This window comes from Papaver somniferum, chromosome 9 (assembly GCF_003573695.1).
Source record: "Papaver somniferum cultivar HN1 chromosome 9, ASM357369v1, whole genome shotgun sequence".
Taxonomy (NCBI): domain Eukaryota; kingdom Viridiplantae; phylum Streptophyta; class Magnoliopsida; order Ranunculales; family Papaveraceae; genus Papaver; species Papaver somniferum.
The window spans coordinates 36847946-36859313 of NC_039366.1; the positions used below are offsets into that span (position 1 = coordinate 36847946).

The 11368-nt window shown below is 35.6% G+C and overlaps 1 pseudogene; it reads left to right on the forward strand.

Moving 5' to 3' along the window:
• The first annotated feature begins 348 nt into the window (after positions 1 to 348).
• LOC113311795 lies at positions 349 to 2747 on the forward strand (annotated as a pseudogene).
• Positions 2748 to 11368: the final 8621 nt, after the last annotated feature.

The following is an 11368-nucleotide window of genomic DNA, read 5'->3' on the forward strand; positions in this document are numbered from 1 at the left end:
TCCTACTACGTTTTCCAGAGTTTCAGACTTGAGGTCAAGTCTTAATTCAAGCAGGGTGGGATGTTGTGACTCCACACCTCCTACACGTATTTCCCTTTCTTAGCTTTTCCTTATTTAGTTTGGTTTCCTTAAAAAGTAGTTATTGAATGAACTAGAAGGCTTGTTTACCAAGCAATGGTATTATATATACTTGAGTCTTGTAACTCAGATAATGATGAATACAATTATAACTTCTATAACTTCTCTTCCTTGTTCTTATTCTATAATTCACCTCTCAGTTTCGTTCTCCACAACTTATTACTTTGCTGGTTTGAGTTCCTGTTAGTTGTGAAGGTCTTGAACCATAACATGAGGTATTTGACCAGAGGTGATTCTGGTGTTGATGAATCATGGTTTGCCGATTCTTTTGATGAGGTAAGTGATTATGAGTTCTCTTTTTGTATTTGAATTGATAGTTAGTTATGTTCCAGGTTGTGTTATATGAAATTTGGGGGAAGATTACGGCAAAAAAAAATTAGGGTGTTTTCTAAATTTTGGATATGTAGACCTATATTTTATTTGGTCTTGATAAATTTTAGAACTGGGTTTTAGTTGTTGGAATTTTTTTTTAGAAAGTAAAATTGATTTATTTGATAGTGATTAAATTTATGTTTGTAGTGATTCTACGATTGAGTATTCAAAATGGATTATTGAGTGTATTGAATTGAATGTGTTACATATGTGCCAGTTCACTTGCTGCAGGTTATGCTAGATACAGTAGGCCCTGAATTGCAAGTTGTTAATAAAAGTGAAAGATGGATTGCACTAAAGGCCGAATAATCAGTTGTTTTGACTCCGGATCAAGATAAAGAAGCAACTTCACATCTATTGCCAGGGAATTATGATGGAATAACAAAGGTTAGCTGAAATTTTGGTCAACTCATAGTGTAATCTCAGTTTGGGCTTAGTAAGTGTTGTCACATAATTGGAATGTATTGAGGTTCTGTTGACGTACATCGTAAGATTGGAAGACAAGGATTACGAAGAAGGATGACAGTTTAGATGTTCCCTTCAACTTTTGTCTTTGTGTACCTATGGGACTATTTTGTCCTAAGCTATTTGCTGTGCAGGAAGTAAAGAAAGGAGACTGTACTAGCTGTGTTCGGAACCTTGTAACAAGTTATGGAACCTGGGGAGAAAGGCAGCTCACACCAAGATGAAACTCCATTCATTCTCTCGCAGTGAGTAACCTTCATGTTTCTTCTCTAGTTGTATACATTAAATGAATAGTTCCGTGTTTTGTTTACATAAAACTGATTCCCAGGCGAACACGTTATGAAGTTAGTGTGACATAATTGTGGGGAAAAATCTAAGTGACCTGTTGGATTTTACTGCAATTTTTGACACCGGTACCTCATTCACACACTTAAACGATCCAGCATACTAGGCTATATGTGAAAGTGTATGTAGTCCAACTAGCGAAATGAAAGTAGCTGGTATGATGCAATTGAAGAGAACTATTTAGCTTCATTTAGAGGGGTCCATGGATTAGCAAAGCTGGTGATGATGCAGTTGAACAACTGTACAAACGCTTCATTCTGTTAATTGACATTAATCTCCTGTGCTTAGTTTCATCTGTTGACTGTCTGGGACCTTATTGTTCATCTTCCAAGCAGCTTATATAAATTGGAAAGTTGTATGCTCTCAACTGACTCGGATGATTAGTGATGCACTTTAGCCTGTAACAGTTCCATTCAATTAAAGGATTGGTAAATTTGTTCTATAAAGTTGTAACATTAAATTTGTTCTAAAGAGCTGTAATATATATATGTACTCCAACTTAATCGATGTAGCAGGTGATGGAAGCTAGGATTGTGCTTACTAAAGGACAAACATTTCAGTGGTTTTGTGAGGCTACCACATATCCCTCGTCCTAAGATGAAGGTTTGCATGCTTGGGGATGCTTAGCATGTTGGAGAGGTAGTGTAACTTCCAAAACTGAACTTTTAAAGAGTTACATTGTCTGCATAACCAGACCTTTTGATTATTTTAAGCATGTGGGTTCATCTTTGGGACCAGAATTCCGGACTTATTTGAATACATTCACATGTTGCCGGTACTTGAGTTTTTGTTGTTTGTGTCAATTTGCTTCCAACCATGAACTTTATTTTAAGCATGTTGTTCATCTTTGAGACCGACATATTTGATTACATTCACGTGTTGTCGGAACTTCAGTTTGCTGGCTGGTGCTGCTTGTGCCTATTTGCTTAAAACCCTGAACTTTATTTGATCGTCAATTCAGACTGCACTAATGAGATTGTTTCTACGGTTTAACATTGAGTGAACTTTTTATTGATGTTAACTGCAGGCTCAGAGTATAGGTTTAGACCATATGGATGTGGAGGGTTTGAAGAGGCTTAACAAGAACAAGAAATTGGTCAAGAAGCTTGCTAAGAAATACCATGCTTTTCTTGCATCTGAAGCTGTTATGTACAGGAAAATTTCCAACTCTTGTTACCCATCAGGAGTCTCTGGAGTCGAAGGTTAATGAAACCAATGCCATGGTCAAGTTTCCATTAAAGAAGGTACTCTGCATGGGTGTTGCAGTAGGGAACCTTGGAATGGAGGAGAAACAAATCTTCCAGAATGTGCAACTGAGTGTTAACTTCCTCGTATCATTATTGAAAAACAATTGGCAAAACATAAGTTCGTTTCCACCATACTTAATATTGCTATGCTTTGACTTAAAAGCTCAAGCTCAGGGATAGAGAGAGGCATTTTATTTCGAACCGAATCAATGCTAATAGTCCATAATTACTCTGTTTTTATGTGCGCTGTTCCTAGCATGGTTTTTAAGTTGGTTTTCATGACTAGTTTGACCGTTTGCTTTTTCCCGTTTTACTCTTTAGTGATTACAACCATGTATGTGGCTGGGTTGTTGTCTCCTGTCTTTATAGGATCATCTGACACACATGAAATGTCCTAGATAAAAAGGATTGCTTTTCAATCATCATATGAGTTAATAATTTTGTCATGTTCTTAAAGTCCTCTGCAATTACTCCTATATTAGGAGGATAATAGAAGCTAAAAACAATGATTTTTTATTATTTCAAGTTTTTGTGGTTACAAATACTAAGTACTTTGTTTTGCAATGAAAATACAGGTAAGGTGCTTATACCTGAAGAGCACAATGGGAAAGGTGAACCGTGTCTTTTAGGGGAGTCGGGAAGAAACAAGAACTCCGTCACATTTATCAGCAATATTATCAAGTTTTCTCTTTTTGAGATAACCTCTCCAGCCATTGAATTTAGTTTTGGTTAAATACTAGCAGAAATTTTGAATTATTAATTTTTAAAGATCCGATCATGTTTTGGTACAGTAATGTTTCAAGCAAAAAAAGAATTTGGACCTTTGGTCATGGGTATTACTTCAGTTCAGTGTTCCAGTTTTGTAGGTCATACTGTATTTCTCTAGCTCTGTAGGATGAACAGAATCAACAGATAAAGCATACAACTATACATTTCTTAGACCGTATTCACTGCTTTCAAGACAAGGCAGAAGAAGCTCATTCTTGGTTAGAAATAGGAATTGAAAATTGAGAAGGATCAGATGCAGCAGCAATTATAGGCTGTAATCTGTCAAACTAGATATGAAAAAAATTCGATCAGAACATCCTTCAGAAGTACTACTAGGCACCTTTAGATCTAAGTTTTAGCTGTGTTTTAAGTTTGCAGTTTCACAATCAGTACTGATTAATTATGGTACACTGAAAAATAAGATGCCATTGTAATTTATGCGAACATGTTAAAGAGGTAACCAATTTATATTACGCGAATTTGTTTTACAAGTACCCAATTAATAATAGTGAAAACTACGGTGAGACCCATTCTCCCAGATTTCCCAGATTTTTCCATTGAGAAACTCACGGACAGAAAATTTCAGGCGCGCACCCATTTTAGGGGAAAAAATTGTTTACACTTTACATGCCCATATTTTCGGAAATTATGCTTTCGTGGGTTTCTGTCTTCGTTTTTATTTTTCCTTTTTAGTTTTCAAGCAGGGATTCGATTTTGTTTTAAGAAGAAATGATGTTGATGCAGTTAATTCGAGAAAACAAGGAAGAACAGGGATGAAGAAAGGGGATCTGTTAAGAAGAAAATGAAGATTGAGAGGTTGATGCTCGTTGATGCTGCTGAGATCGAAAAGAAGGAATTGATTATGTTGGTGGAAGTTAGGGTTTCAGAAGATTATGAATTTGAAGTGGTTTTGCTGTTGATTCGAATTATGAATTTAAAAGGGTATAGGTTGTTTAAGGTGCTGATGATCATGGGTATGTGTTGGAATTAAGTTACAGTGAGAGGAATTCGAGAATTTGAGCCAACAAAGTTGTGTTTGAGTAGATGGGTGTTTATCAGAGAAAAGAAGTTAGGGTTCAATTGAATGGTTGTAGATGATGGTAGTTGACGATTGAATTTTAAGGTTTCAGTTGAGAATCTCTGGCAGTTTTAATGAAATGGGTTTGTGGATGATGTTGGTGTTGTGTAAACAGAGAGAAGAAGATGGAAGAAATGTTGTTTAGGCAATGTGTTAATGCAATGAGATTCCTGGTACAAAATTTACAAGGGATTGTTGCAAGCTTTGACTGAATGGATTATGTGTATGCTAGCTTGTGTTGAATTCAACACTGCAGAGAAATGGCTGAGTTATGGTGTTTGAGCTGGTGATGGTGCAATACAGAATGGGTCTGATGCTGGTATTTAGATGTTGTTGAAGGTGCAGTGATGGTGTTGCTACTGATACAGATAATGTGAAGTTGCAGATACAGAGGTCTTGGTGGTGCAGTGGAAGAGATGATGGTTGAGTTACAAGGGTTAGTGGCTGAGTCGACTATATGCTGCTGATCACAGAGAAGAAGACCTAGATGAATGTTAGGTCTTTGTTATCGAAGAGATGATGGTTGAGTTACAAGACCTAGATGCATAAACTTTTATGCATCGAAAAAATGGATGCATAACACATTATCCGACATCTTTGTTATTTTGTGCGAAATTGAAAATCGATGCATAACCTGATATGCATCATTTAAATATGGCTGCATAACACATTATGCATCAATTTTTTCTGTACGAACCAAGGTTCGAAAAACGGGTCACGGCCCAGGTCACAGGTACTAGGCGTGACCGTTATAACGTGTTTTGACGGGTGTGAGCACGTTTTGGGTCAAAAACGCGTTATATAGGAATAAAACGCGTTTTTTTTTGACGTTTTTTTAAAATAACGGGTGTGATAACGGTTAAATAAGAAAAATAAATAATTTGTGATCTGAATTTCCTATGTAACGGTAATTACAGCTATGAAAACGGTTACAACGGGTCTAAATAACGTTGTTACTACGTTTTTTAATTTTTTTTGGTTTAATTTATTTATTGATTTTTTATTTATTTGTTTATAGGTTTTTAACATAAAAATTTATGGATATCTTGTAAAATTCACAACCCTAAGTCTATGACTTATAACAATGCATTGTAGTTATCGTCTACCGACAATATTTATACACGCATACTATCACTATCCACTTGATATGTTCAAGTTGTCACTCGAATAGTTCAATGCATTCCCCAATATTTCAATAATGCATATTCGGATTCAAAAGCAGTCAAAACTTTGTTGTCAAATAATACTCCTAGGCTCTTAGCTACTTGCTACAAGACTAACCAACAAGGAATGCAACAGGAAGAGAGTCAGAGACTAGCTAGAGAAAAAGAGAGTGAGAGAGGGAAGTCAGGGAGTCGATTTATCTTTTTCTTTTGCATTTGGAGGTGTGTACAGTATATGCTACATGTGGTCTGTACTTTAGAGTTCAGACTCAAAAGTTAAAGAAATAAAACAAAAAAAAAAGTAAAAAGAGTAGTTGGTTTCATGATCAAAGACATAGCTAGCCTGTGCTTATATACGCATGCAACGAGATTCCAAATGTTTCAAGAATATTTCGATTTGCTAGATATTATGTCTTCTTGCCCAAAGGAATGCTTTAAAAGGACAAGAAGAGAATTGAAATGAAATCAATACCTCTGGTTCTCTGGTTCTCTGCTTCTTGCTCAAAGGAATGCTTTACATTTTGAATTTCTCAAATACAAGTTTAAGAGGTAATATTAATTATTTTTTGTAGATTTTTCATTCAATTAGAGATATAATTTATTAATACGTTATTAATTTATTTATTATCGTTTTTTTCTTTCATGATGTTAGAGTAGTGAATATAGATGTTTGAGAAATATCGATGTTTTTTTCTTTCATGATGTTTGAGAAATATTTAAGAAATGTTAAGTGAAGAAATGTTTCATTCTATTAACGTATATTTACTTAATAAATGTTTCATTTTTATCTAAGAAATCTTTTAAGAAATATAGATTTTTTGTTCATTTTATTATCATTTATTTAAGAAATGTTTTAATAAATGTTAATATTCATAATTAAATAGTCCATCAACTTGAATCAGTTGGCACGTAAAAAATCATTGTTTCTTTATAAAAAAAAATGGCATGATGAATTGATATATGTCACTTATTGCTATGTGAAAGTGATCCTTTATTGAAAATGATACGTTTCTTGGATTCAGATAAACCTACCATGGGTTATTTGTTTCATGCACTTGCTACATGTGTGGAAACTATAGAAAGGGGTTTGGGTAAAACTCGAAATAATTCTATTGTAGGTGTGATTAACCGACGATGGAAAGATCAGTTGAGTTCTCCTCTTCATGCTGCAGCGCATTTTCTGAATCCATATTATATCTACAACCCAGCATCCAATCTCATCAACAATGAAATTTCTCAGCCCCAAATTTGTCTCAGTGAAGTTATATCAAAAATGATTAGTAGCCCTCAAGAACAAGCGACATGCATGCTAGAGGTGTGAATTTTTATTAACAATTAATTTCGTAATTATATGAATTTTTATTCACAGTTTTTGATATTTTTAGGCGGGAAGAATGCAAATGATGCAAGGCCAATTTGCATCACCATCAACAAGATTGGCTGCTCTGCAAGGTGATCCTGAAGCTGGTGGTTGTCATACGGTGCTCAGTTTCCATCACTCCAGAGGATCGCGGTAAAGATACTAAGCCAGACAAACACATCGTCTGGATCCGAGAGGAATTGGAGTGTGTTTGAAAGAATTCACACCAAACTACGCAACCGCTTAGTTTCGTCAAGAATAAACGATTTGGTATATGTTCAGTACAATTTAAGATTGGAGCAGCAAAGAGTTCAAGGTAAAGCAAAGCGACATAACATCGATGTCCACGATGTTCATAGCCTGCTGACAGATGAAAATATGCTTGATTGGATAGCAGGGAATGATGAAACACCAGTTTTACCTCAGGAAGAACATTGGTTAAATGAATTGGAAGAGGAAGCAACTAATAATCCAGAGCCTCTCCCTCCACCATACGAATGGCATGATCCAGAAGTTGAAATCTCATATCAAAGGTTGCCAGTGAGTAACTTTGTTTATGACTTTGGTAACCTAACATTTGGAGACAATACACAAGGTCATGAAAATGAAAATCCCATATACAATTCTCATTACACTGAAGATCGTCCAGAAGAAGATACCCGAGGAATTAATGAAGAGTATAATTCCAATATTAATATCAATAATGAAGTAGATAATCGTAATGATAATGAGGAAGAAGACTATGGTTATGAAGATGACGATACTGTTAACTACGATATCCAAATGCATTACGCGAACCAATATGAGGCGGAGGAAGAGGAGGAGGAATCAACTGAGAATCGTCGATAAAACAGAAAATATTTGAATAAGTCGAAAAAAAATGCCGGTACAAGTTGGTTTGTCTAAGTTTAAAATTTCAAGCACTACTGTCACTAGGTTACTTATTGTAAGTTTATAACATTTGAAGTGTTTAATGATTATTTATGAAATTTTAGTTGTAAGTTTGAAATTAAAAATTGTATAAGAATTTCTCCAACTCAATTTTTTTTTCCTTAAAAACGGGTTTAACCGGTATGAAAACGGAAAATACGGTGTAAAAAACGTGTGTTAAAATGTTATTTAGAAGAAAAAAACTGAAATATTAATTTTAGAAAAAGGGTAATCACAGGTGTGAAAACGGTTATAACGGGTCTAAATAACGCCATTTTTTCCTATTTATCGGTGTTATTTAGGTAAGCGTGTTGGTGAGCCTCACAGGCACGGTATATGGGCGTGAGCGTTATAACGGACGTTTTTTCGGAAAAAACGGCCGTTTTTCAAACCTTGGTACGAACTAAAATCAACCAAAACAATGGCTACATAACTTGTTATAGATGCATAACTTGTTATGCAGTCGAAAAAATGGTTGCATAATTCGTTATGTGTCTGCATAATGTGTTATGCATCTTTTTTGGAGACTGCATAATGAATATGCAGTCAGTTTTCGAAAAAATTTCCTAAAACGATGATCACCTCCGATTTTTTCGTGAAAAACAAAAATTTATTGTTGTTTGTACTCGTTGCGCAGCTCTCTTTAAAAAATTTCCAACGATATAAAATTTGTAGATTTCCAAGGCGCGGATTTTTAGATATGTTATATCCAAGTTGCGTTGTCTATTATACCCCTGATGCATAACCCGTCGTGCGGATGCATAATCCATCATGCATACATTTTTAATAATTTCATATAATTATGGGTGTCACGGAAATAATTATGGGTGTCAGAGTACCCACAATTAATTGTGGACCTGACAATGAAAATATTATTTTTTTGGGTCTCCTCTTAATTTTCACTTATACGACCTCTTTAAAGAGGTACCCAATTAATATCATGCGACAATGTTAACAAGGTATCCAATTAATAATATGCGACCTCTTTAAAGAGGTACCCAATTAATTTACTACATAAATCGAACAGACCTGCATAATCCACTTTGGGACGACTACCGGCGATATGAGGGACTTGGGGAATCCAAGGTGGTCATTCTATATACTCAGTAAAACCATGTACACCATTACGAATCACATAGTCTTCTTCGTCACACTCATCACGAGAAATAACTCCATTACGTGGACAGAGGCAGTACCTCCATTTACTTGGGGCATCGCAAGTGGGCCTTCTACATACTCAGATACACCTTACTATCCGTTCTTGCATTGGAACCTCGAGCTACAATTGACTGTAGAATCTGCTGGCCACTAGTAATGGCTTGCTGGTTCTGATTGCTAGTAGGAACCCCGCTACTCATGGAATCGTTAGCATTCTTCCCTTGCAAACTTCCCTGTCTGCCTCGTTTCTAGGAACATTAAACATGATAAAGCTTAAAAAAGATAATGTAAACAACCACATTTGAAGGAATCACAAAAGTACCAAGAAATATAAAATAGAGAAATATCTTCAATGAGAGCCGTTTCTACACCTAAGCAAGAAGAAAGAATACCAGCTATAATGCATGAGAACCGTTGCGGTGGGGGGTGTAAAGAAGAAGGAATACCAGCTAAAATGCATAAGCAAGAAGTCCATTTAAAACAAAATCGCATTAGCTAAGATCACAAGATTGCCTGAGTGAATAATATTTGGACTAGGTTCATCTGAGACAATTGAGTGTTTAAAAATCGATGGGTACATGCATTACAGATACACATGTTGTCCTTGACCTGGCTGACTAGATGTACCAGGCCATCAACCCTGATTAAAGTAGAAATTTTGGTCTTCTCATTGTAATCCAGCATCCCAGTTCAAGGAAAGGATTTTTAAGCGGATGATAGTAAACCATACCGAGTTTTAATGTAAATGGTTTAACCCATTATAGGCAGTTATCATCAGTTGGGGTTAGTTAGCGAACTGAAAATCACTGTGTGTCTGACAGCTTAGGGTTTCATCTACCAAGTAGAAACCCAACTTAACGACATTCTAATCCTAGGCACCTAGCTAGACATTCATCACTCATGATAGCAGATTAGATTCTATGTCATGTGAAGCTTCTTCCTATATAATACAAACAAAGCCTAATACAATATAGGAACACAACAGAGGAAGCTTACACTAGCTAGTGTCTCCGCAACTTAGTTACCTTCATTTTGCTTGGTTAGCTGTACAGAATGTTGTTCCCACAGTGGGAAATTTGCACAATACGAGATGTCATCTACTGTTGCATTTTCCCTTCTCAAAAGACAAATGGAACTATTTCATCTCTGGAATGGATCCTAATTGGGTGCACAAACTCACAGTGAAAGATCACTTGAAATACTGGTGTTCTAGCGGGTGCAAGAAATTGCCAAACTTCCAAAAACTTAATATGTACGCCTACACACTACTATATCATTACCGAATAAAACAATCCAACACCCAATACTACCAAATGGTCCAAATCAAAGAATTCTTTCTTCACTGTAATCTCAATTTCACTCAAAATACATTTTAACAAGTTGAGAACTACTATTAGCTAATACATAAACAATCCCCTGAACCAAAATCCACAAATCCATTCCCCAAAATCCCAATTTCACAAAACGAAAACCAAATTCCACAAAATCCCTAACAATCAATAAAATTCAATTTATCTGTATTCCCATCAACATTTCAAAAGAAATCACCAACAAAAATTAATAAAACGAAATCTTAAATTCAGTACGAATGGAAAAATGAAGAAACTAGGGCATAAATAGGGTTGAGGAAGAGAATAGATACCAGAAGGAGAATGATAAGTACGTCCGTAGATACCATAATCTGTATGGACACATGGAGGATGATTAGAAGCTGCAGCTGGACACAAGAATACAGCAGCACACACCATATCAACCCCAACACAGCTTCAATCCTAAGCTAAGGATAGAAGAGTAATTCTCCGGAAGATATTTTCCCTTTATAAACCAAAACGATTAGGTCTAGAGGGGGGGCGGGGTCGGCAGAAGAGAGAGGAGGGTTCTGTTTCTATTTCTTTTCTCTTCTTGCTATGGATTACTCACAGAGAGATTAACGAAGCTCCTTCAATGTAACCCAACAATCTTAATAAACACCTTAACTCTTTTTCACCCATGCATGTAAACACTCCGTTGTCGAACCACATATATGCTTGTGTTGATTTCTATTTCATTTCATTGCACTTAATTTCGTTAATGATTTGAGTCTATATCTTGTTATAGACATTACTTTATCATGTGTTTCAATTGGTTGTGCTACCAAATTAATGGTGTTCACAATTTGGCGCTAGAATCAGGTTATGAGGAAAGAATTTATTCTACCTTCTCAAAATGTATTTTCTTTTAAAATATGATAAGAATTTCTGAAATTTGTTTTCAGTTTTCTATCTCTTTCGACTCAGATTTCTGTCAATTTGTTATTCTTACATAGAGAATCTGCTGGGATGCCACCCAAAATCGAACGAATCCC